The 27,314-nt window shown below is 39.6% G+C and overlaps 1 long non-coding RNA gene across 1 annotated transcript in view; it reads left to right on the top strand.

Annotated features, from left to right (window-relative positions):
• The window catches only part of LOC125886601 (uncharacterized), a 74,904-nt gene extending 50,410 nt beyond the window's left edge, over positions 1-24,494 (top strand). The window contains exon 2 of the long non-coding RNA XR_007449054.1: positions 24,454-24,494. This is a non-coding gene — a long non-coding RNA (uncharacterized LOC125886601). The remainder of the gene's footprint in view (positions 1-24,453) is intronic.
• The last annotated feature ends 2,820 nt before the right edge of the window (positions 24,495-27,314 follow it).

Genomic DNA, 27,314 nt, shown 5'->3' with positions numbered 1-27,314 from the left:
GTGAAGCCTATGAATGAAAACAAACTTTCTTGTGACACTGCTTGTACACTGTCTTGTTGGTGTATATGTACTTGTCTAATAAATTTAAACCTACACCATCCTCCCAGTCCCATTATTCTATACAGTACTTACTTAGCGGAACCCAAAAGGCTGCTAGTCTAGTGAACCTCCTGAACAATGAACGTATGATGGGATCCTGAAAATTGGACAGTGAGGAACAGAGGTGAGACATGATCATTGATGAATATTAAAATGAATAAATGACAGATTTAGTAATATTTTCATAGACGATGTACTCACCACATCAATAAACAGCACAGCAACACATAATACTTCCTCAAACATGGCAACCTCTAAAAAGTGAAGGGATATTTTAAATTGAATGGAAACATACCCATATTAAAAACAAAATACAGGTAATTAATAAGATAAAAACACAACATATCTAGAATAAAGAGGATATTTATATATAAAAGACAAATACATTTAAGTAGTTACTTTTAACTCCAAGCCACTTTTATGTTAATGAGCAACATCACATCTCCTGGCAAATCCTAATTTGATTCAATCTAAATTATATTTGCAAGTGGGTTTATGATGAATACTAGCCTCATCATTTGGTTTTACATGAACATTTTTGCTCTGTTGAGCTTTAGCTGTTTCAGAGTAAAGAATTACTGCATAGTGCACTTATATCAATTAATAGACATTGAAATATTTTACTACCTAACTAATAAAGACTATACTTAACTAATTAAATGAATAAGATAAAGTTAGTGAAGCACTAAGATCACCATCACTAGTATAACATCATAGAAACAGCCCAGCAGTAGAGAAACCCCGTCATGCTGCTCAACAGCCAGCTAAATTGTTAAATGGCCTACTCATAACTATGCTGTGTTAGTTAGCAAGCACAACAAAAATAAACTATCAACCAAACTTGATTCATATCTGACCCAGATAGACTGCTGTTCATCACTTCTTACCTGAAATTCAAATTCCCCTCCAGTCGCACCGACGGTGCCGTCGTCATATAATGCGGCGGCCGCAGGGTCTCCTCCTCCTGCTTCCCCTTCGCCTCATCCACCTGCTGACGGCCACCTCCGCCATCATTACCTGCTGTGGCTGCTTTGGATGCCAGTGCCGGTGCGGTCACTGATGCTGCCGCTGAAGAAGCTCCGCCATAGCCAGCAAACATCTGTGTTATTTTAACACATTTGGCAGCATCTTCCTTGTCTCTTTTTCTCTCTTATTTTTTCCGCACCTCCTTTGAGTTTCTTCTCAGTTTTGTCAATCTCCTCTCTCTCTGTATGATTGATTGACTGGCAGCTGAGGCCCAAGTGGGAGGGGGCATCGGCCCTCAGCTGTAATTGGTCCAGCCCAGAATCAATCACGACTAATAAGCCGATCTACCAGTTTTGTGTACCAATAGGTATCATGACATGACTATAAAAAAAAAAAAAAAAAAAGGCCCAGCCCAAAATTACCATCGGCCCACCGATATATAACATGCAAGTTTTAGGTCAGGACATCTCTGCAGCACCTGAAATCTTCTTTTATGAAATTATTTTGTCACAATTCACCTTTGTGAAAACATATGACAAAAATAGAAATGAAAATATTAAAATTGCGTATAATAAATGAATAAAATATCCAATAATCACTCATTTACACACAATGCAAACAGGTATAGCTATCCCTACTATATCTAGTTTAAAAGAGCAGTTTTTAATGTTTACAGTTTGGGGCTGAGCTTTTGTTGTCTGAGGTTCAGCTGTATCACTTCATTATTTTATTTTATTAGATGTTTGTGTGAAGTTTTGTCACAATTAGCAAAATAATTCTTGAGTTATGGCCAAAAAGGGTAAAAATAACCTTGACCTTTGACCTTCAACCACTAAATTTAAGTGAGTTTTTCTTCAGTCCAAGTGGATGTTTGTGTCAAATTTAAAGAAATTCCTTTAAGATGTTATTGAGATATTGCGATCACAAGGGTGACAGACAAGGTCACAGTGACCTTGACCTTTGACCTTTTGAATGAGATGGATGCACGTTCATAGCAACCTTGACCACCAAAATGCAATCAGTTCAACCTCCACGGTGACCTTGACCTTTGACCTCTAACCACCAAAAACTAACCAGTTCATCATTTAGTCTAAGTGGACATTTGTACTGAATTTGAAGAAATTCCCTTGAGGCGTTCTTGAGGTTGGACAAGGGTGAACATACGGACAGAAAACCCGCAAACATAATACCTCTGGCCACAGCTGTTGCCAGCACTGAGGCATAATAAGCAATCTGGCTTAAGCTAATTAGCGTTAGCAAACATAAAGAATACTTTGCATGTTTTGTCTATGATGGTCATATCCTGTTTGATTTATGATAACCATTCAAACTGTATTACCATTATTATTTATTTATTTATTTTTGGTTCTCTATGGTAATTAAACCCCCTTTGATCAACCCCACCCCTTTTTCTTTCATCCTGACCTCTGTGAAGGAATGCCCAGGCAATGCATTCATCAGGCAAAATTAGTAAAACTAAACTTAAATATATTTGGTGTCAATTAGTCAGAAGTATTGATTCGTGCTTTTTATTAACAAATGTTCAGAGAAGTTGTTGCATACCATATTAGAAGTTATCTCCACCTGGACATTACTGTTTGAAAGCAGGTGTCTCCTTGATGGACATTTTTAAAATTTTTCTTTTTCAAACTGAATTTTTATTTAGTTTTTATCACCAACAATACAGTGTATACATTTCATTTTTTTCCAGCTGTGTATAACGCCAGGGCCACACTGCCAGCAAAGTACTGCGAAGCACAGCGCACCGAAATTCTCATGCGAGCCTGTTCACACCAGACGCGCATTTCTCCACGCCGGTCGACAAGCGCTTCTGCTCCCAGCCAGAGCTGTTAAGCTGCGGTTAACATGGGCGCCGAAAGGAAACTGGCTTCGCTTTGCGGCGCTTTGAGGCTATTCGCAGCTCTTCTGCATCCGGTGTGGCCCTGGCGTAACATTTGTACATATTATAATCAAAAATTACATAAACATAAGAAAACAGCGTAGACATCCAGTCCAGCGTGTATATAGAAAAAACAGAGCCCTACTGGATGATAACCTTTATTGTATTGATAAAGTCATGACAGGACTCCATTGTTTAGTAAAGGCAGATTTTTGTAGTCTTAATGAGTATGTAATTTGTCCAATCTGATAGAGGTCCCAGGCTTTTTGGATTCATTATTGTATGTGGGGGGACCCTAGTTTTTTTTTTGTTTTTTTTTTTGGACATTGCCAAAATATATTGGTGTGACTGACATTGCATGATCCATATTTTCTCCAACATGAGCTGGGATGTGTTGGGCTGATGAACATTTTATACAAAACCAAATCTGACATTACTTGCACTTTCCCAAAAGAGGTGGGGGATAGTTTATGTGTGTCCCGTGAAGTGGTTGAAAGGCATTTTTTTTCCAGAGTGGCTTTAGTCAACAAACACGAGATATCTTCCTAGGGTAGCTTTGCTGTACTTCAACTTCTTCCAGTGTGAAGTAATTGGGAGCTTTTAAAGCCATGCTTTCAAAGTAGCTTCCCCAAAACTGGGATTTGGTACCCATATGCAGGTATTACGCCAATGTGATTTTGTTCTTTCTTTCTTTCTTTCTTTCTTTCGGTATTCTGAGTAGTAAGGTAAGGTATTGATTTGCATGAAAGGTACATTGCTCCATCCATTAGTTCCAAAGGGTGTCTGAGAGATTGGATGGGTGTTTTCAGAGATAGGAGTATTGATTTAATATCTCAGTATTCATACCTTGAGGTCTTTGCAAAGATTGGCAGGCAATTTCATTTTAATTATACCTTTAGGTGCTGCCATCTGTATTTAATTGCAAAACATCTGAAATATCACATGCTGCAATTCGATCTCAACAGACTACGCGCCACAATGGGTATGTTTTCTTCCTGTCCCAAAGAGTAAGAAAGAGTTGTCTAACTTCCAAGTCACCAATATAACTGCTGATTATATACTGTACATTTGAAAGCTCATACTACCCTGGTACAACAACGGAGGGAGGGAGTCAGACCGTGGGTGGAGTGTGAGAAAGATGGAGGAGGGGCATTTTTTCAAAGCTATTTCTCACTTATATATGTTCACTATGAATAAATGTACTGCAACCAGTAAATAGTTTCACCAGCATCACATGTACAGGTTTCAACTAGGACACCAGAAGTGCATGTCAATATTTGGAAGCCATCTTAATGTCACAACTGGAGTGGGAAATGCCCCCTTTCTTCTGACATTATGTCACATCCATCACCCTGCACTGCAGCATGGGCTGAAAGAGACAGACTAAAGCAAAATGTTGAGCAGTACAAAGAGCATTAAGCCACATTAAAGAAAATTAGGGCAAGCAATCAGTATTGGTCGTCATGGAAACACCAAGGCTAAACTGTTATTATTGGGAGCCGGCTGGCTAGCCAACACTAAGATTCTACAATGGGAATAAGCTAAATGTTATCTACCTCCTTCCCCAAACCACCCACTCCCTCTGCTTTCTGTCTGTAATTCAGGATAACATGACATCCCACATAATCTTTGTCCTATAAATTTCTTTATACTTGTTTCTGCTTATTTAAACAGCATCTACACCTTATATATCAGTGTTTTCCATCTCTCACACACTACTACAGCCTTTAACCTCTCCCGTATAGATCATCTTGTCGATAGTGCCGTAGGCTCGCTGTGAACAACACTCGACTCTGTAGCTCCTCTTAAAAAGAAGTTAAAAAAGCAAAGAAAGTTCGCTCCTTGGTATAACTCTCAAACCCGTAAGTTAAAACAAATATCGCGAAAATTTGAAAGGAATTGGCGATTAACCAAACTGGACGAATCTCGTTTAATCTGGACAGACAGTCTCAAAACTTATAAGAGGGGCCTCCGCAATGCCAGAGCAAACTATTACTCAGCATTAATAGAAAACAATAAGAACAACCCCAGGTTTCTTTTCAGCACTGTAGCCAGGCTGACTGAGAGTCAAAACTCTATTGAGCCTTGTATTCCTTTAGCCCTTAGCAGTAATGATTTTATGAGCTTTTTTAATGACATAACTAACTATTAGAGGCAAAATTCATGACCTCCTGTCCTCAGATAGTACCTATCTAACCTCAAACACAGCTGTAAAACCTAATATATATTTAGATTGCTTCTCCCCAATTTCTCTTCAAGAATTGACCGCAGTGATTTCTTCATCTAAATCATCAATGTGTCTCTTAGACCCCATCCCAACTAGGCTACTTAAGGAGGTCTTTCCTTTAGTTAACACTTATATATTTGATATATAAGTGATAATAATAATAATTTATTTTAGGAATTTCAGTCAGGATTTAGAGTGCATCATAGCACTGAGACAGCACGAGTTAAAATTACAAATGACCTTCTGATTGCTTCAGACAAAGGACTCGTCTCTGTACTTGTTTTATTAGATCTTAGTGCGGTGTTTGACACAATTGACCATCAAATTCTGCTACAGAGACTGGAACACTTAATTGGCCTAAAAGGTTCTGCAATAAGCTGGTTTAAATCTTATTTATCTGATCGTTTTCAGTTTGTTCACGTTCACAATGAGTCATCCTTACGTACCAAAGTTTGTTTTGGAGTTCCGCAAGGTTCTGTGCTCGGACCAATCCTATTTACTCTATATATGCTTCCTTTAGGTAACATCATTAGAAATCCCTTTGTAAATTTCCATTGTTATGTGGATGATACACAGTTGTATTTATCGATGAAGCCAGAAGAAAGTAATCAATTAACTAAACTTCATAATTGCCTTAAAGACATAAAAACCTGGATGAGCACTAATTTCCTGATGTTAAATTCAGACAAAACTGAAGTTATTGTACTTGGCCCCAAACAACTCAGAGACTCTTTATCTGGTGACATAGTTTCTCTCTAGATGGCATTGCTCCGGCCTCTAGCACTACCGTAAGAAACCTCGGAGTGATATTTGATCAAGATTTGTCTTTTAATTCTCATTGAAAACAAACCTCACGGACTGCATTTTTTCATCTGCGTAATATTGTGAAAATTAGGCCTATCATGACCCAAAAAGATGCAGAAAAATTGGTCCACGCTTTTGTTACCTCAAGGCTGGATTACTGTAACTCTCTATTATCTGGTAGCTCTAGTAAGTCCTTAAAAACTATCCAGCTAATTCAGAATGCAGCAGCACGTGTACTAACAGGAACTAAGAAACGAGATCATATCTCTCCTGTTTTAACTTCTCTGCACTGACTCCCTATAAAATCCAGAATTGAATTTAAAATCCTACTGTTAACTTATAAAGCTCTAAATGGGCAAGTTCTGTCATATCTTAGAGAGTTCATAGTGCCATATTATCCCACCAGAACTCTGCGCTCTGGGAATGCAGGGTTACTCGTGGTCCCTAAAGTCTCCAAAAGTAGATCAGGAGCCAGAGCCTTCAGCTATCAGGCTCCTCTCCTGTGGAATCATCTTCCTGTTATGGTCCAGGAGGCAGACACCGTCTCCACATTTAAGACTAGACTTAAGACTTTCCTCTTTGATAAAGCTTATAATTAGGGCTGGCTCAGGCTTGCCCTGTACCAGCCCCTAGTTAGGCTGACTTAGGCCTAGTCTGCCGGAGGACCCCCCTATAATACACCGGGCACCTTCTTTCCTTCTCTCTCTCTCTCTCTCTCTCTCATGTCCTATTACTGCATCTTGCTACCTCGGCCATTCTGGATGTCACTAACTCAGCTTCTTCTCCGGAGCCTTTGTGCTCCACTGGCTCTCAGGTTAACTCGTATTGCAGCGGTGCCTGGATAGTGTGACGTGTGTGGTTGTGCTGCTGCCGTGGTCCTGCCAGATGCCTCCTGCTGCTGCTGTTATCATTAGTCATACTTCTACTGTTATTATACACATATGATTATTGTCACACCTGTATACTATCAGATATTAATATATTATTATTAATTATAATATTATTACTTTAATTAATGTTGTTGTAAGCTACTGCCATTACCGTCTATCCTGCATCTCTCTCTCTCTCTCTCTCTCTCTCTCTCTCTCTCTCTCATTGTGTCATATGGTTTACTGTTAATTTATTATGTTGACCTGTTCTGTACGACATCTATTGCACGTCTTTCCGTCCTGGAAGAGGGATCCCTCCTCAGTTGCTCTTCCTGAGGTTTCTACCATTTTTTTTCCCCGGTAAAGGATTTTTTTGGGGGAGTTTTTCCTTATCCGCTGTGAGGGTCCAAAGGACGGAGGGACGTCGTATGCTGTAAAGCCCTGTGAGGCAAATTGAGATTTGTGATATTGGGCTTTATAAATAAAATTCATTGATTGATTGATTGATTATTACTTATCATACTGTTGATACTTTTGTGATTATGACTGTTAAATACATATTGTGACGTACTGTAATATTAAGTCCTCTATTGACAAAAATGACCTTGCATACCCTTGAAATTGCTTGTTTTATCGACATTTCAACTCTTATAAATAATTCACACTGACTACATGAGCTGGAGGGTGAAACGGGCATGAGTGCGAGGTCCCGCCCAACGCTGCTTGCAGCTTTAATTTTTAACTGAATTTTTTCATTGTGTATCTAGCTGTCAATCAGACTTAATATAGTTGCATGATAGGCTGATTCGCACACAGCTCCTCCTCTCAGCAACTCTCTGCAGCTCCTGTTCATTCACTCCTCTTGCTCTTTTCCTACATGTGATCGCAACTCACTCACCCTATAAGCAGTTGTTTCAAACATTCCAGGGTGATGCTCACTCGCTCACTTGCTTGATTGTAGAAAACAAGTGTCGCACACAAGGGCTCCCTGTGCATTTCTTTTATTTTGATGACGTTTCTGCCTTTTGGCCTTCTTCAAGATCAACAAGCATCTCATTGCCAGCACAACGACAACAGTGAATTTCTATTGTTAAGTGAACTTCTACGGTATGAGAATCTGTGATTGATAGCAACTGCTCCTGAAGAGAGCTGAGGGTGGCTCACTGTGATTTTAAAGAGCATGAGCCCACATGCATGGTACATGCGTTGACCTGTCTGATAGAACTTCTCTGAAGTTAGTGTCTAACTTGATGTTTCTAACGCTGGTTAATTGGGCTGTCCTTTGACCAAGAAGTCAGCTCATGCTTGGTAACTTCAAGAGTAGTCTGAAAGAAAAAAACAAAACAAAATTAATGGTAAGTACAGTAAATTAATTTATCGTAAAATAAAAGGTGAAGCTGAAGTTAAAGTACTGATCTTCCCTCTATTGAGGACCTGTAAAGGTCAAGGGTCAGGAAATGGGAAACTTCCCTCACAAGAAACTTCCATACAGTGAGGTGATAGTTTTTCTGTAGCAGGCTACTTTGTACTAGTAGGTTTAGTACAACAATAATGGTCTTTTGAGAGAGGGAGGAGGGAGAGAGATTTTCTATTGTAAGGACTCTAGAAACCCATTTTCACTGAGACATACTGAGGTGAGAGGTAAAGAGACCCCTTTAACCAGTTCTAGCAAGATTCACACCAAAATGACACCTACAAACACAAGTACACTACCCAAGCTGTATACTACACACAAAGTCATCATCTATAATAAAAAAACCTCATAAAAAACTACTATACTCATTGTCACATGGCTTAGGTTTTTTTTTAAACAAATGAATCTAATGTATTCTGGAGAAATGGGTTTTTTTTTTTTACATCTTTCTTTCCCTTTCCTTCTGACTTTTTTTTCTGTGTGTGTGTGTGTGTGTGTGTTGCGGTGTGTATCAAGGAGGTTGATTAGACCTTATTGATTACATTACATTATAACGCTTGAAGATAACTTGAAATGAAGGGTTTGAATTATTGCATGTGTTTATTATCAAATTCTAGGCTAGCAAGAGTAATGCAACAACAACAAATGAATAGTAGATGACACAAACATGCATGTACTCTTCAAAGAAGTGAATAAAGCACTGCATAATGTATCAATCAATCAATTTTATTTATAAAGCCCAATATCGCAAATCACAATTTGCCTCACAGGGCTTTACAGCATCCAACATCCCTCTGTCCTTTGGACCCTCACAGTGGATAAGGAAAAACTCCCCAAAAAACACCTTTAACGGGGGAAAAAAAACGGTAGAAACCTCAGGAAGAGCAACTGAGGAGGGATCCCTCTTCCAGGATGGACAGACGTGCATTAGATGTCGTACAGAACAGATCAACATAATAAATTAACAGTAATTTGTATGACACAATGAGACAGAGAGAGAGAGAGAGAGAGAGAGAGAGAGAGATGCAGAACAGACGGTAATGACAGTAGCTTACAACAACATGAATGAAAGTAATAATATTATTGTTATAGTTCTGGCTACTGTGGTACAATATGTTGAAAGTATATATTAGTATCTGGCAGTATACATGACTAATGATGGCAGCAGCAGCAGGAGGCATCTGGCAGGACCACGGCAGCAGCACAACCACACACGTCACGCTATCCAGGCACCGCTGCGATATGAGTTAACCTGAGAACAGCATTATTTGATGTGGTTTAAGGCTTCAAGCCACCGAATAGTGTTCAGATGATGCTCTTATTGCCCAGTGTATTATATATCAAATACCCACCTCAATAAAATCTAGTGTACAACATACAGGTGCATCACCATAAATTTGGAATATCACAATAAGTTCAATATTTTTTGTCATATACATAAATGTATGTATATATATATATATATATATATATATATATATATATATATATATGTATATATATATATATAGTTTCTACACCACCTAACCTCTTGTGACTTTATTGGGTCATGAAACAGCCACTTGCATGACGTTACCTTCGGGAGCATGGCACTGACTTAATGAGCTCACATCATGCATGATTAGCCAGCAGCTTTCAACCCATTGTGTCACAGCTAAAGCTTCTAACATTAACGTTACTTAGCAAGAACATAACTTTTTCTTAAACTTTAACTTACAGTTGGCTGCTTGGTTGTCGCTAAAATAATAATAAAAAAACTGTCATACTAGCAGTATCGTCGTCTTCCTGTCAACTGAATTTAAGTTTTCCGTGTTCTGCCGATACATCAGATAACTTCCTGCGTGTCATTTCAAAACAAAAGCTGTCCGCTGTGTTAATATGCTTACCATGCTGTTTGGGGCTTCTATTTTTTTCTCTTTTAAACTTTTACCGGGGTCCGGACCTCGGTGACCTCATAGCTGGCTACGGCCATGATCACCGGGATGTCTTTTGGAGTGAGGGGCTTTTCTTATGATTGCAACTATATTTGTGTATCGTGTGTTTTGGCAGCATCAAACCAAAGGAAGAGGGCAGCAGTGTTTCTGGCCTACCATGGTACATGAGGGAGAATCTTTGTGTTCTGGAAGATGTGTGATTTAAGTAGTGAAATGTCATTCAACATGATCCAGAGAAAAATAACTACACAGTGAGCAGGGTTACACTTCATTTCATGCATCCTCTGTGTGTGCACTATATGATAACCATTTCTAAAGCACAGACCCCTTTGTTGTTGTTTTTTATGTGTTTTTGCATGAAGCCAGTGGATCCTGAAGAGAACACCATTAAAGAAATGGTGTTTTCAAAACACCCCCTTTGTTGACATAAAGTTGGACTCGCCCACCCTCACGCTCAGCGTCGTGGTGGCGCAGACCTCCTGTCTGTTTCTGTAAGCTGACACCATTTCCCTCAGTGGAAACAAAGCTTGCCACATTGAGTGCCGTTACCTTTTTTGAATGTTACTGTTGTCCCTGGTTTCATATGAGAAGAGGAAAAGATCGCTAGACACGAGGCTAATTTATACAATGTAAAATGCCGTAGACTTATGCTAATAACATTAGCATGTTGTATTGGTGGGGGGAATGTGTCCAGATAAAGACAAGTTTTGAGATTTACAGTGAAGCCAATTTGTGTACTTGTGTTTGAAATTTTCTTTATTGAGCCATGTTTAATGTGTGTTTTGAATCAACTATATAAATAAAGTTTTATTTGAACTAAAGTTTTCAGCACTTAACACAGTCCTCCACCGCCGACTACTGTTTTGGAAGTGTAACTGCAGAGTGACACAGACACACCACCGCAGAAGTAAAAATAACGTGATTTTTTCCCCCCGAGGACTAATCGATTAGTTGAAGATTATGTACGACTTTAGTCGACCAAGATTTTCTTTGGTTGACTACAGCCCTAAAAAATACATATGCAGTAGTATGTTTGTAGTGTAGCTAAATATACCTAAAATAGTCCCATTATATTATGGTAAAGCACACTAAACACACTTAAAGTTATGATTTAGGACTACTTCTGTACAACTAAAGTGTATTAAGTACAAAAAAAAATAAATAGTTGTTTTATTTTAACACACTATAGGGTATGCCAATAATTGTCTGTCTGCTCATAAGCACACTAACATTAGGATACTTCATGGTATTTTTTTTTCACAAAGGATAGTTTTATTTTGATGCAGTTCAATCCTACTGCCAGTGTCGTCTTAAGGCCCTGACACACCATGTCAATGGTTGGCCATCGGTCAAAGTTGGGCCGTTGGTGAGCATCTGCCGCCTTGATCAGTGCGGTGTGTCCCACACCGTTGTCTCTCATTAGCCCTATCAGGTTTTTTGTTGTTGTTGTTGTTGTTGTTGTTTTTTGGCCAATTTAACATGTTGAATTGGTGTCAGCAGAGTGGAGCCTGTCCGTGAAAGAAATCACTTTGATTGACAGTTCAGCTCAGCGCACTAGAAGGGAATTGGAAGAGAGAAAGGTAAACAGGTAAAGACCTAAAGTCCAGGGGGAGTGAGACCAAAAGAAATGTGTTCCATAAGATAAGCATAAACCTACAATTATTAGTACAATTATTGCTTAACCTCCATAAATTAACGTTAATTATGTAACTTCATGTTCAGGATGTAATGTCATTTGTGGGGCACTGATTCAATATTAAACAAACTGTTGTATGAATATATGTTGGCTGACATATGGGCATATGTAAGATTTAATGTTATATTGTTTACTAGCAAATATGTGCCAATGCATCCCAAGGAATGTTACCAAGTAACGCAAAAGTAATGCAATGAGAAGTGAAACAGATTACTCTTTATAGGGAGTAATTAAATAAAATAATTATTACCTTAAAAAAAGTCACGAGAAAACTGTCATACATGTCTTAGTCTCATAATTGGCCCAGCATGTCTCCTGCCTATACATGAATGTGTGTACATGTGTATGCATGATTGTACAGTTGTGTCTGTGACTGAGGTCCTGGGTATGTGGCTGTCAGGCTTCATTCTAAGGCCCCATGTACATGGTGCTCCCACTTGGCTAAATCTCCTTCACCCTGTCTCTCTTTTATCCTCTCTCTTTGCAGCCACAGGATTAACATAGCAGGGTGGAAGCACTTCAGCTAAATCTCCTTTCCCCTGCAGCGCTCGTTTGGCTTGGACTGCTCTGGATCGAAGCTCACCACACAGAGGAGAATCTTAGCACAAAGTGATGTGTGAGAAACACATCTGGAGTGCTATGTCATGAACCTCTTTTTTTAACATAGTGATCCAACACTGGCAAATCTCTCACAGTGACAGCAGCATATTTGACATATTCACAACTTTCCTGTGAAACTCTCTTCCCCTCAACACTGTTGAAAATACAGCCAATACCACCATGTGGTCATTTTGTGTCTTCATTTCTTGTATTTGCTTGCTGACGTTAACAATTATTACTGTTTAGTTTATTGCACTTTGTGTTTTCTGTTATATTCTATTCCTCTGTTGTTTTCCCTTTTTTTTATTGAGGATGCTGGATAATTGGATATTGCGCAACTGCGTTTACCTTCCATTTTTTGTTAATGCAAAATTAATGTCTTGAAGATAGCTTTTTTCTCACTCATACAATCATTGGAAATAAAGGTTTATTTATTTATTTTATGCTATTTTAATGAGAGGATTGCAGAGAGTAGTGACTGCCATCAGTGAAGATATTAATGTTGCGTCCATGCAATTTTTACATGCAGTGTACCAGCCATATTTAAAAACACTCCTCGTCTACGTCCCCTTTCCCCATCTCTTCCTGATCCTTTGATATTTGCCTTAACTTCAAAGGGGTGGGCTGCAGCATTACCTGATGCTAATAGTACACATGAAAGAGAATCTGTATGAGGTGTGAACTTTGGGGACTGACGGAGCCCCTAAGGTGGACCCCCCTCTCTTCTCCATCAAGCCAGACAGTCTATTTCCCCAGCTTCTAGTTAGTGGTGACTTCTAAAAGACCTTTAGAGATGTGGGGAGAGATAGTGTGCATACAGTGGCAGGCTGCAGACCTTTTAGACAAGAGCCACAGGACAGTAAATGCCAGTTCAAAGAGATTTATGCTGTCTGTGTCCTGATATATTACTGGAATGTGGTTTTGGTTTAGTGAGTTGACAAAAATGAAGAAAAAAAGCTTCGGTGTTAGAGCCCCATCCAGTCAGAAACAGTCAAATCACTCCTCTGGGACTAGGATAGGAATATAATAATTCATTACTACTGTTTGAAGTAGTCCAGTAGTTAGCAAAGCTATACATCATCCTGCCAGACACCAGACACAGTAGTGTTGTATTGAGACTGGCTGAAGACTCACTCTGAGGAGACAGGACCTTATTAACATAGGGAGCATCAAAGGATTTATTAATCCATACATTTATATGTTTGTTTATATATATACAGGGGGCAGCTCGGTCCATAGGGACTTGGGTTGGGAACCGGAGGGTCGCCTCTTCAAGTCCCTGTCCGGACCAACTATGATGCGTGGACTGGTAGCTGGAGAGGTGCCAGTTCACCTCCTGGGCCCGAGGTGCCCTTGAGCAAGGCATCTAACCCCCCCCCCCCAACCGCTCGGGTCGCCTGTCCATGGGCAGCCCCCTCACTCTGACATCTCTCCACTTAGTGCATGTATAGGTTCTGTTTGTGCATGTGTGTGTATTTCGGAACTGTGTGTAATTGACAATGGAGTGAAAAAATTGAATTTCCCCTCAGGGGATAAATAAAGTATATTAGAAAAAAAACGAAATATATATATAAAAATATATATATAATAAATCTACAGCTTAATCTGTGCTTAATATAATATTCTCAGTGCCACCACACAAAACAAGGCAGCCTACAGGATGGACTGGCAAGATGCTGTCTGCCCCCAAACCAGAACATTCTACGCCAGTGAGACACTGCATGCTTAGTAACGCCACTAACAGGCTGGAATAGAAGATCCTCTGATGACCTGCAGGTCTGGCCTAAGTGAAGCACAAGCCACTGCACAGCAACAAATTCTCATTAGCAGCTTAGCCAGCAGCACACACAGTCACAGCACGCACACTCTCCAAGCCAGGGAACATGAGGCGCTGCACGGCTACGGCATTTCGGTCAGCAGCTTATAGCAGCCAATGTTAGCACAAAGCACACACCCATAGTAGTAAGCACTAAATGTTGGTGGGCTGGCAGTAGCATTTAGGTGATTTATTGTGTGTATTTAGTGAATTTAGGTAATATATTGTATTTAATGTATTCTAAGTAAAGGGGGATGGACATGGCAGTCTTCCTCCGTGCCAAAACCTGGTGCCTATATTAAGCACACTGCAGTTCAGTCAGAGATTCAGGTGAGTTAGGCCCTGATCACACAGATTTTGGAGGCTGCAAAATGCAAGGCACACCACAATGCCTTTTTTTTTTCTTTTTAATTGAATGCCACTTGTAAGGCAACTACCCCATCACCTCCTTACCCTAACCTTCCCATGTAATCAATCTACTGTTTTTTTTTAATTCTATTTTTATTTTAGGGTACCTATCATAGCTCTAGTTGAGGGTGAGAGGCTCTCAGCCAATAGCTTGTTGGGCACAGGGAAACAGAGATCTGGGTGGGTACATGAGACCCTACAAACAAGGGTGGATCACAGGGAGTAGCATCAATTGGTCCAGGGGCTTCACCTCCATGATGGCCATTTCAAGTACTGCACTTATATGCTTCCACACCTACTATTTCTATTTTCTAAGATGGTGGTAACTGCAGTTTGTAAAGTCGTGTAGCTCTAGGTATCCAGCAACCACAACCCCCAGTTTCTCCTCCATTGTTTACCAACTGTAAACTTGTTGTCATGACCACCACAGAAGGCCAGCCTCTCAAATCATTCGACTGGACAATGGGAAAAAGTGGAGATTATCGTGGGTGCTTTAACGCTCTGAGTTCTAGTTTTCTCAACTCAAGGATTTCGGAGTGCCCCAGCAAAAAAAACAAAAACAAAAACAAAAAAAAAAAAAAAACAGGCGCCTAGTGCACAAAAACCTGAGGCATGCAGAAAAGTGAGGTATGTAGCAACACAAAAACAGTGAGTAAAAATCTTCATTCTAAGTAAAAACAATAACAAAAAACTTTAAAAAACATTAAAAAACAATGCTTGTCGCGGCTAATGTAACTTTGAGCTCCTTTTCAAAAGGAGAAATAAGCAGCAGGCCACAGAGATCTGGTGAGCTCACTTTTTTTTCCCTACATCCCCAGTTTATTCATATATTAACTATTTTTCTTTATTTTCAAACTTGTAGTCTTTGGACCCAACTGGCACTGATTCAAGTGACATCACTAAAGGCAATTCTTTAGACCCTCTCGAGCAACAAATGGCTTTATACAACGTTTTTTGCATACATTTAATAGTTCTCCCTGAGACATGAAAATAAACTTGCCTCACTGGCACATGGCAGGGGCCGAGACAGCCTTCAAAAACTGTGTGAATCCACCTGAACAGAAGCCGCGTGATCCTCCTTGCCATGAAAAAAGCAACCAACCAATCCAACAAGCAAACAAGAAAAGCTATCTGATTTTTGAAAAATGGTCTCAAACTGTGGCATTCACAGTCAGGAAGCTACTGAGGTGGCTACATAGCTGGTTGCTATGGACACCAAGTGCTTATTTACTTTCGAGCTGCTTCAGTGAAATGAAAACTTTGGTTTGTGGAAACAGTGAATGCTGTTTCTCTCTATGAAATTACATGAGCTCTTACACTTCACTGCCACACATGGTCAGAGTTGTTTCACCACATTTTATGCATGATATCCACTGTGTATATAGGTCATGTGACTACTAGTTGAGTTCAGACCTCAGTATCACACACCTTCACACCTTGTGTAAAAGTGCTTTAGCTGCTGCACTTTGCAACACATCAGGAATTGGTCAAGGTCAGGAAATGTTTTTATTAAAGATCAGGACTAAAGCATCTAACCATTCTGAGTTGGATCAGTCAGGCCAGTCCAGGACAGAGAATGTTAACAGTAAACTCTATTTTAGGAGGGGAAAAAAGGATTATAAGGCAAAACTTTGTGCAAAGCAGTGAAAAGTTCATTGGGTTTTCACAGCTTTCTTCCACATAGCTTTAGTTTTGAGGTTTGATTTGATGCTGTGGCTGCCTAAACCTCCTTTTCATTTGACTCCAGTCATTTGGAACATTTTTCTCATTCAAACTGGGGCTTTGATTAAAAACAAAGGACTGCTTATCTCAAAGGGCTGGGTTTCTTCCCCAGCCTTAGAAAACAGCTTGCAGCAAATTGTGGTAAATAAATGTTCAAAAGCTTCTCCTTGTGCATATGCAGGTCAGCTTTCTTTAAAATGCTGGCCTACAATATGGCAGACAACAAAGTCCTGCGATGCATTTTGTCGATAGCGCCGTAGGCTCGCTGCGAACAACACTTGACTCTGTAGCTCCTCTTAAAAAGAAGTTAAAAAAGCAAAGAAAGTTCGCTCCTTGGTATAACTCTCAAACCCATAAGTTAAAACAAATATCGCAAAAATTTGAAAGGAATTGGCGATTAACCAAACTGGACGAATCTCGTTTAATCTGGACAGACAGTCTCAAAACTTATAAGAGGGGCCTCCGCAATGCCAGAGCAAACTATTACTCAGCATTAATAGAAGACAATAAGAACAACCCCAGGTTTCTTTTCAGCACTGTAGCCAGGCTGACTGAGAGTCAAAGCTCTATTGAGCCTTGTATTCCCTTAGCCCTTAGCAGTAATGATTTTATGAGCTTTTTTAATGACATAACTAACTATTAGAAGCAAAATTCATGACCTCCTGTCCTCAGATAGTACCTATCTAACCTCAAACACAGCTGTATGATCTAATATATATTTAGATTGCTTCTCCCCAATTTCTCTTCAAGAATTGACCGCAGTGATTTCTTCATCTAAATCATCAACGTGTCTCTTAGACCCCATCCCAACTAGGCTACTTAAGGAGGTCTTACCTTTAGTTAACACTCATATATTTGATATGATCAATATATCCTTATTAACAGGCTATGTACCACAGTCTTTTAAGGTAGCTGTAATTAAACCTCTACTAAAAAAGCCCACCCTGGATCCAGAGGTGTTAGCCAACTATAGACCAATATCTAATCTTCCCTTTATGTCAAAGATCCTTGAGAAAGTAGTCGCAGACCAGCTGCGTGATTTTCTCCATGCTAATAATTTATTTGAGGAATTTCAGTCAGGATTTAGAGTGCATCATAGCACTGAGACAGCACTAGTCAAAATTACAAATGACCTTCTCATTGCTTCAGACAAAGGACTCGTCTCTGTACTTGTTTTATTAGATCTTAGTGCAGCGTTTGACACTATTGACCATCAAATTCTACTGCTGAGACTGGAACACTTAATTGGCCTAAAAGGTTCTGCACTGAGCTGGTTTAAATCTTATTTATCTGATCGTTTTCAGTTTGTTCACGTTCATAATGAATCATCCTCACGTACTAAAGTTTGTTTTGGAGTTCCGCAAGGTTCTGTGCTCGGACCAATCCTATTTACTCTATATATGCTTCCTTTAGGTAACATCATTAGAAATCACTATAACTAGAAATAACTATAATATTATTACTTTCAACAATGTTGTTGTAAGCTACTGTCATTACCTGCATCTCTCTCTCTCTCTCTCTCTCTCTCTCTCTCTCTCGCGCTCTGTCTCTCTCTGTGTCTCATTGTGTCATGTGGATTACTGTTAATTTGTTATGCTGATCTGTTCTGTATGACATCTATTGCACGAGAATGGAAAGAATGGAACTGTACTCCTGAAAATAAGAGTGCTCTCTTCTTGTCGTGGTTCTCATCACAAGTTCATGTTATTATTCCATCTGTCATCTTTAGAGGCAATTTATATGGTGTCACACAATTGTACCCCAATTTCAGCTCATTCAAGTGTTAGTTTTACGACACAGACTCTCTGGCAAAGGAGCTGTGGAGGAGTGTTCGTAATGGAATTTAAATCGAGCCACATTGCAAGCCTAATTCTGAATATCAGGAGGATCAGTCTGAGATAATGACAGCCCGCGGTTTCTGTCCACGCTGTTAAGCAGAATTTGTTGCCCTCTGTTAAAATACCTGCTTCAGAGGCCCAGTTGCTAGAGTTTGGCATTGCATTGCATCCAGTTGCATCATGTTGAACCTCTTTGAAGTTCCAGTGGCACTTCTTACTCCCTTATTCAGGCTCGGCTTTCACTCCTTTGACCCAAATAAAAAGACAATCGCAACGAAAAAAAAAAAGCTACAAAAGTATGTGATGCTGTTGCAGTGAGACAATGTCACACACAAGAATGGGGCCAATGGCACTCCCCGTCAAGCACCTGTTTGTATGTCTTGTATGGTGGTTAAAGCGGAGTCCGTTTATGGTCATGTTCTTAAAGGGCTGAACTCAGATCTGAGCCCTTTCCCACCTCTTATCTGTTAGTTATTAACTCCACACTCACATCAAGATCTGTGGGGATTTACTTTAGATGCTTTCTGTCTGTCTCTCTGTTGTTCTCTTGCTCTTTCTACTCATTTCTTATCTCACTCCATACATGATTTGATCTTCCTGTTGTCCCCTGGTGCAGCCTCCCCCACCCCCCACCCCCATAAATTTTGGCTACTTTTCCCTCCAGTCTCTCCCCATTACAACCAAATTTTCTGCAACTCCTCTCTATTTTTACTGCTTATCCTTCCTCTGACGCTCCTTCCCTGCGCACGTCCTCATGCTGTCTCACTCCGCAGAGCGAGACATTGGCCTCTAGTTTCCCGGGGCGGCGCAGGGTGGTGAACCCCACACAGAGCTAGTTTCGAGCAATGCAACCCGAGGCGCGCTCAGTTTGGTAGTTTGGCAGACCAAGATGGCTTGAGATGGGTGTGGCGGCGCAGCAGGGGGAGGTGTCGACAGATCCAGCTTGGCGCAGTGACAGTTTCATGCCAAAAGGCTTTGCTGAAGGTGTGCTAAAAGCTTGCCAGCTGAAACCAGGTCTACTGTCAGCGCAGGCAGAGCGCAGCTGGTGTAAGTCAAAGTTTGGCTGACCGGTGGACAGTGCGCACACATCACCAAAACCTCACAGGCAGGTTAAAACTAATAGCCACTAAGTGAAAAGGAAGAGAGACTCTGTGAGATTGCCAACATTCAGTAAGTCCCCAAGCTTACCAATGTGCTCCTAAAATTGCAAATGAACAAGTCACATTGCTACAACCCTTATGTGGCTTCAGTATTGATCCAAGTTTTAGCCTGAATACATCAAAATTGCATGGTCATGCAAAATCAATCAATCATCAAGTTTCTTCAAACTAACTTTTCTTGGGATTACTGTTGCCTGTGCTGTTGACAGGTCCAGAATGGTACAGCGCTGGGTTGATTGATACTTTTCATAGTTCCGGTTCCTTTGAGTTGATACATTTAAATGTATCAAACCATTCAAAACTTTTGAGTCTCATCAGGACTCCTCAGGAACACAACCATCTTCCTCTACATCTGTGACTTCTAGAAAACAACAAAATGCAGGTGGATTATGCTCTCAGTTTGTTTGTCTTCCTCAGACTCCAGTCGTTCTTTTTCCTGAGAGAACATGGCATTTAGCAGGCCATCTAAGCTGGGGTTGGGTAAAAAGCTTGTTGCTATTTCAGTTGATGGTCTGATCCATCATCACTGGGCTCAAGAGTGCCATTTGTTTTTCCTGTGGCACACAAATACCTGATCTACTTGAGCTGGCATTCATCACAGCAAGCTGCCTGTCTTAAACAGGCTTTTGTATTATGACAAAAGTAATGCTCACATCAGATGTGAGGTACGCAACCTAAGAAAGGGTCACCCTCAGTGCAATTCATGACGTGTTTTCATATGGTGGAGTAAAATATGGGCTGGTGTTGGAATCAAACAAAGTCTGTTGTTAGAGAGTTAGAGAGAGAAAGAGAGAGAGAGTGAGAGATAGATAGATAGATAGATAGATAGATAGAGAGAGAGAGAGAGAGAGAGAGAGAGAGACAGACAGACAGACAGACAGACAGACAGACACAGAGAGAGAGAGACCCAGAGGCTGTTAAATTGCCCATTTCATTATTGATAAGCATCACAGGCAGAAGTCAGTCTTCCCATTTGACTGGTAGCTGAGTCTCAGCCACTGATTTTCCACATGAGAGAGAGAGGCGTGTCAAGCAGTGAGGGATGTGATGGTCCAATTTTACTTCAAATGGAGCCCTAGGTGCAGGAAGAGAGGTAAAGTGAATACATGTCACTATACCTTTACAAATTAGGAATGTTAGGAATTCAAAGTAATGCAAGATAAATAACAGATTCTGCTTTACATAATGCCAAGCCATTCGAGGGGGTGGGGGGTTCATGGGGATTGTGTGCAGTGGAATTAAGAAACACATGGAATGAATTCTTAATGGAAATATTTTATTACAAACCTCAGATGTATCAGCGGTAAACCAAAGCATATAATTAAATAATAAAAATAAATTATTAGGTCTCTGTGATTTCACTGAGCAGTTTTATGCATATGTTAAATTATGAACTGGGGCAGTCTGTAAGTGGTTTTCTTCAAAAGAAAATGACATCTATTGCAATCCATATGGACTGAGAATGAATATGAATACATTCAAATTCACATACACAGATGCACTGCAAATTCCAAATCCTTGTAAAAACTAGGGGTGTGTATCACTAGTTTCATCACAATACAATATTATATCAAGTCTTCAGACAATGGCATTTTCTGATATCGATCTGATATCACAGTCTGCCACAGTACAATTTCAATTTGATGCCATTCAGGCCAGGTATTAGGCCAGGTCATATTTCCTGAGTATTTTTATCTCATAATGTTATTGTTTACTTACAGCAAGTGTGTTGTCTATTGACCCATATTTTCTCTAAAATTCCAAATATTTCCATACTGCTTATTTATTCCAGAGGACATAATGTTGTTTTCATCATCTTTCTGTTGTCTGCTTGACATTATCTTCCTGGCGCTGCTTGATGGTGACACAGAATTTCAAATTAAAAGTGTAACCTAAAGATAATGATTTAGATATATTTCTTCACTTTGCATAGATGATATTGGATCGTTGATCATTGAATCAATACAATAGTCCAGAATGTTGGATCGTAACACCCTTAGTATAAACAAATATTATAAACAAATAAATGATAGATGATATGAGACACAACAGACAAAAGTTCAGGTTAGCACAACAAACACAATGGCATGCGAGTAAGTAACTATGATGGGCACAAATTACTACACTGGAGCTGGAAGACCCACCTGTCAGTTCTCAGTGCGCTGGTTAGTTACAGCAGCACCAAAGAGAGAATTCTGTGTAAGACATGCATTGTAGAGGATGTGAATGGAAACACATCCAATACGATGGCATCACCCAGACATGTGAATCAGCAGGAGGAGACCAAAACACCCCGGAGGCAGATCCTTATATCCTGTTCTGCTTTGCACCATCAACAATCTATAATATCATCAACAGATTCAGAGAATTCTCTGAATGTAACAGACAAGGCTGAAAACCAACACTGAATGGCTGTGACCTTTGACCCCTCTGAGGACACTGTATTAAAGACTGACTTGATTGTATAAAGAATAGTATGATATGACTCAGGAACACTTTGGAAAACCATTGTCATTACAGTAGTAGTTTGTTGCTTCATATACAAGTTAAGACTCTGCCCTGCAAAGTGAAAGTCAGATATCAACAACATCCAGAAACACTGCAGACTTCTCTGAGCCTAACCTCATCTGAAATTGACTGACACAAAGTGGAAAAGTGTGCTATGGTTTGATGAGTACACATTTAAAATTGTTTTTGGAAATCATGGATGTTGTGAAGTTGTGACACGAGAGGATCGTCCAGGACCATCCAGACTGTTAGCAGCTCAAGGTTCAAATGCCAGCATCTGCGATGGTATGGGGGTTTGGAATCCTTTCTTGGAATATATAAAAGCCATACTCTACAGCCCTATTTTCTTGATAACTCCACGTGAAGTAACTCATATTTAATTTATTTTATTCTATTAATGTTTTTTTTTTCTTTCTTTTTTTTTTTTACATCTTGTAGTCAATCACAGTAGGATGGACCCTGATTAGGCCTTCATCTTCTGCAACTGCCTGTTCTTTTGAAGGTTTTGTGCATATCTAGTTATCTGTATTTATGTGTACTTATGCATATGTATACCCTTTTTTCTTTTTTCTTTTTCTTTTATAATGATGTATAGCAGTTTATATATTGTTTAAAAACCAATAAAAAAGCATGAAAAAAAAAATCAACAATTTGTGTCCTGAGGTTCTATACACTTATTGAGTGTTATTAAAAGAAAAGGTGATGTACACAGTGGTAAACATGCATTTGTCCCAGCTGTTTTGGAACATGTTGCAGGCATCAAAATCAGAATAAATGTATATTAATAAAAATAAATAAGTGTTTGTGTTTATGAGTTTGAACATTAAATATCTTGTCTCTGGACTGTATGCAGTTGAATAGAGGTCAAAAAAGATTTGCACATCATTGCATTCTGTTTTTATTTACAGTTTGCACAGTATCCCAATTTTTTTGGAACATGTGTATATATATATATATATATACATGTTATGTATATATATATATATATATATATATATGATGATGAATGAAACATGAAAACAGTGAACAGTTTTCAGGTGGTATCCAAATGACATTGTAAATATAATAATATCACCTGGAAACCTGTTGTTAACGCGTTATATTTTCTAAAATTACGAGTTTGTGTTACTAGAACTTTATTCTCAAAATCTAAGATTTTGTTTTCTTTAACATGGCCCTAATCCTCCTTTTTACAATATGTATCTAGAAATTCACTAAAAAACAAAACTGCACTGTGGCACTAGAGGAAAAATCAGGGGATCACCAAAGTCAGTGAATGGGGTTCATCCTGAGGTCCATTAATGTCTGTACAAAATTTTAATTCATCTGATAGCTGTTTAGAATTTTCAGTCTGAACCAAAGTGATGAATGGACTGACTGACACTTCCATTCCCAACCAGCTTACATTTCTATGTGAAGCCAGTGAGTTGTAAATGGGTTGAAAAATGTGTCCTATTTCAGATTGTCCACAGGTTCTACAATGGCCCCATGCAAAATTCCCACATGGTTGATTTTCCCCAAGTGGGGTCCAGATAAGATCACCATGTTGGGCCAATACCCTCTTGGTACCCAGGTTGTCTTAGCATACTGAAACCCATGTGTGGCCCACTTGGGTAAACCCATCCATGTTGTAGGCATGGGGCCATTATTGAACTTGTGGACAATCCCATATAGGGCCCATTTTTCAGCCCATTTCAGCCCAGTTATGCCACTACCATGGTTAAAAAAACACTGATGGGGTTGCATCTACTTGTACTATAATGATTCTTGTGGTAAATTCAACATAATGTGTATTTCATCATCACTAACTGCATCATTACAATATCATAAAATACTCATTAGTCTGTTGCTCTGAGTTTCTCTTTTTAACTGGAAATCTGTTATTCATTTACTAATTATTGACTGATTATTCCAATCACTTCTACTTTGCTATTCTTTTTTGGGTCCTTGGCTGCTGTAAATAAAAGTCAAATAAAAGTAAAATCTAGCTGCTATTAAACTGGCTGCTATTAAACTGGCCATTGGAATTGCTGGAATACAGGCCATTTCAGTGGCAACTTCATGCAGTCAATAAAGACAGTAATCCTGCTTTGGCTTTCCATTCAAATCAAACTGCCTTTCCCTCTATTATTAATAGTCCATTGATCCCTCACTGTCCTACGGTATTTCACATCAATCAATCAATCAATCAATCAATTTTATTTATAAAGCCCAATATCACAAATCACAATTTGCCTCACAGGGCTTTACAGCATACGACATCCCTCTGTCCTTAAGACCCTCACAGCGGATAAGGAAAAACTCCCCAAAAAAACCCCTTTAACGGGGGAAAAAAAACGGTAGAAACCTCAGGAAGAGCAACTGAGGAGGGATCCCTCTTCCAGGACGGACAGACGTGCAATAGATGTCGTACAGAACAGATCAACATGATAAATTAACAGTAATCCATATGACACAGAGAGAGAGAGAGAGAGAGAGAGAGAGAGAGAGAGAGAGAGAGAGAGAGAGAGAGAGAGAGAGAGAGAGAGATATGCAGGTAATGACAGTATCTTACAACAACATTAATGGAAGTAATAATATTATAGTTATAGTTCTGGTTACTGCGGTACAATATGTTGAAAGTATGTATTAATACCTGGCAGTATACATGTGTGACAATAATCATATGTGTATAATAACAGAAGAAGTATGACTAATGACTAATGATGGCAGCAGCAGCAGGAGGCATCTGGCGGGACCACGGCAGCAGCACAACCACACACGTCACGCTGTCCAGGCACCGCTGTGATATGAGCTAATCTGAGAGACAGTGGAGCACAAAGGCTCCGGAGAAGAAGCCGAGTTAGTGACATCCAGAATGGCCGGGTTAGCTAGATGCAGTAATAGGATACGAGAGAGAGAGAGAGAGAAGGAGAGAAGGGGCCCGGTGTATTATAGAGGGGTCCTCCGGCAGACTAGGCCTAAGTCAGCCTAACTAAGGGCTGGTATAGGACAAGCCTGAGCCAGCCCTAACTATAAGCTTTATCAAAGAGGAAAGTCTTAAGTCTAGTCTTAAATGTGGCGGTGTCTGCCTCCCGGACTGTAACAGGAAGATGATTCCACAGGAGAGGAGCCTGATAGCTAAAGGCTCTGGCTCCTGATCTACTTTGGAGACTTTAGGGACCACGAGTAACCCTGCGTTCTCAGAGCGCAGTGTTCTGGTGGGATAATATGGCACTATGAGCTCTCTAAGATATGATGGAGCTTGACCATTTAGAGCTTTATAAGTTAACAGTAGGATTTTAAATTCAATTCTGGATTTTACAGGGAGCCAGTGCAGAGAAGCTAAAACAGGAGAGATATGATCGCGTTTCTTAGTTCCTGTTAGTACACGTGCTGCTGCATTCTGAATTAGCTGGAGAGTTTTTAAGGACTTACTAGAGCTACCTGATAATAGAGAGTTACAATAATCCAGCCTTGAGGTAACAAAAGCGTGGACCAATTTTTCTGCATCTTTTCGGGTCAGGATAGGCCTAATTTTCGCAATATTACGCAGATGAAAAAATGCAGTCCGTGAGGTTTGCTTTAAATGAGAATTAAAAGACAAATCTTGATCAAATGTTACTCCGAGGTTTCTTACGGTAGTGGCAGGGGCCAGAGCAATGCCATCTAGAGAAACTATGTCATCAGATAAAGAGTCTCTGAGTTGTTTGGGGCCAAGAACAATAACTTCAGTTTTGTCTGAATTTAACATCAGGAAATTGGTGCTCATCCAAGTTTTTATGTCTTTAAGGCAATTATGGAGTTTAGTTAATTGATTGCTTTCTTCTGGCTTCATTGATAAATACAACTGAGTATCATCCGCATAACAATGGAAATTTATAGAGTGATTTCTAATGATGTTACCTAACGGAAGCATATATAGAGTAAACAGGATTGGTCCGAGCACAGAACCTTGCGGAACTCCAAAACAAACTTTAGTACGTAAGGATGGTTCATTGTGGATCAGATAAATAAGATTTAAACCAGCTTAGTGCTGAACCTTTTAAGCCAATTAAGTGATCCAGTCTCTGCAGCAGAATTTGATGGTCAATTGTGTCAACGCCGCACTAAGATCTAATAAAACAAGTACAGAGACGAGTCCTTTGTCTGAAGCAATCAGAAGGTCATTTGTAATTTTAACTAGAGCTGTCTCAGTGCTATGATGCACTCTAAATCCTGACTGAAATTCCTCAAATAAATTATTATCCTGGAGAAAATCACACAGCTGGTCTGCGACTACTTTCTCAAGGATCTTTGACATAAAGGGAAGATTAGATATTGGTCTATAGTTGGCTAACACCTCTGGATCCAGGGTGGGCTTTTTAGTAGAGGTTTAATTACAGCTACCTTAAAAGACTGTGGTACATAGCCTGTTAATAAGGATATATTGATCATATCTAATATATGAGTGTTAACTATAGGTAAGACCTCCTTAAGTAGCCTAGTTGGGATGGGGTCTAAGAGACACGTTGATGATTTGGATGAAGAAATCACTGCAGTCAATTCTTGAAGAGAAATTGGGGAGAAGCAATCTAAATATATATTAGATTTTACAGCTGTGTTTGAGGTTAGATAGGTACTATCTGAGGGCAGGAGGTCATGAATTTTGCCTCTAATAGTTAGAATTTTGTCATTAAAAAAGCTCATAAAATCATTACTGCTAAGGGCTAAGGGAATACAAGGCTCAATAGAGCTCTGACTCTCAGTCAGCCTGGCTACAGTGCTGAAAAGAAACCTGGGGTTGTTCTTATTGTCTTCTATTAGAGCTGAGTAATAGTTTGCTCTGGCATTGCGGAGGCCCCTCTTATAAGTTTTGAGACTGTCTGTCCAGATTAAACGAGATTCTTCCAGTTTGGTTAATCGCCAATTCCTTTCAAATTTTCGCGATATTTGTTTTAACTTACGGGTTTGAGAGTTATACCAAGGAGCGAACTTTCTTTGCTTTTAACTTCTTTTTAAGAGGAGCTACAGAGTCGGCGTTGTTAGCGAGCCTACGGTGCTATCAACAAAATGATCAATTCGGGAGAGGTTAAAGTCGGCACGAAACCTCTGTTACTGAAGGTATTGGTATTGAATTTAACGACGAGTAATCTTTTCCTTAAGTTTTGCGACAGCACTATCTGATAAACATCTAGTATAGTAACTGTTGCTGAGTGGCGTAATCGAGTAAAAGAAATCAAAAGTAATCAGATAATGATCCGATCGCGAGGGATTCTGTCGAAAGACTTTTAGGTGATCAATTTCAATTCCATACGTCAGAACTAGATCAAGGGTATGGTTAAAACAATGAGTAGGTTCATGTACACCCTGACTGAAGCCAATGGAGTCTAAT

The sequence above is a fragment of the Epinephelus fuscoguttatus genome, linkage group LG3 (assembly GCF_011397635.1).
Source record: "Epinephelus fuscoguttatus linkage group LG3, E.fuscoguttatus.final_Chr_v1".
Taxonomy (NCBI): Eukaryota; Metazoa; Chordata; class Actinopteri; order Perciformes; family Serranidae; genus Epinephelus; species Epinephelus fuscoguttatus.
This window is presented reverse-complemented; position numbering and strand designations above follow the sequence as displayed.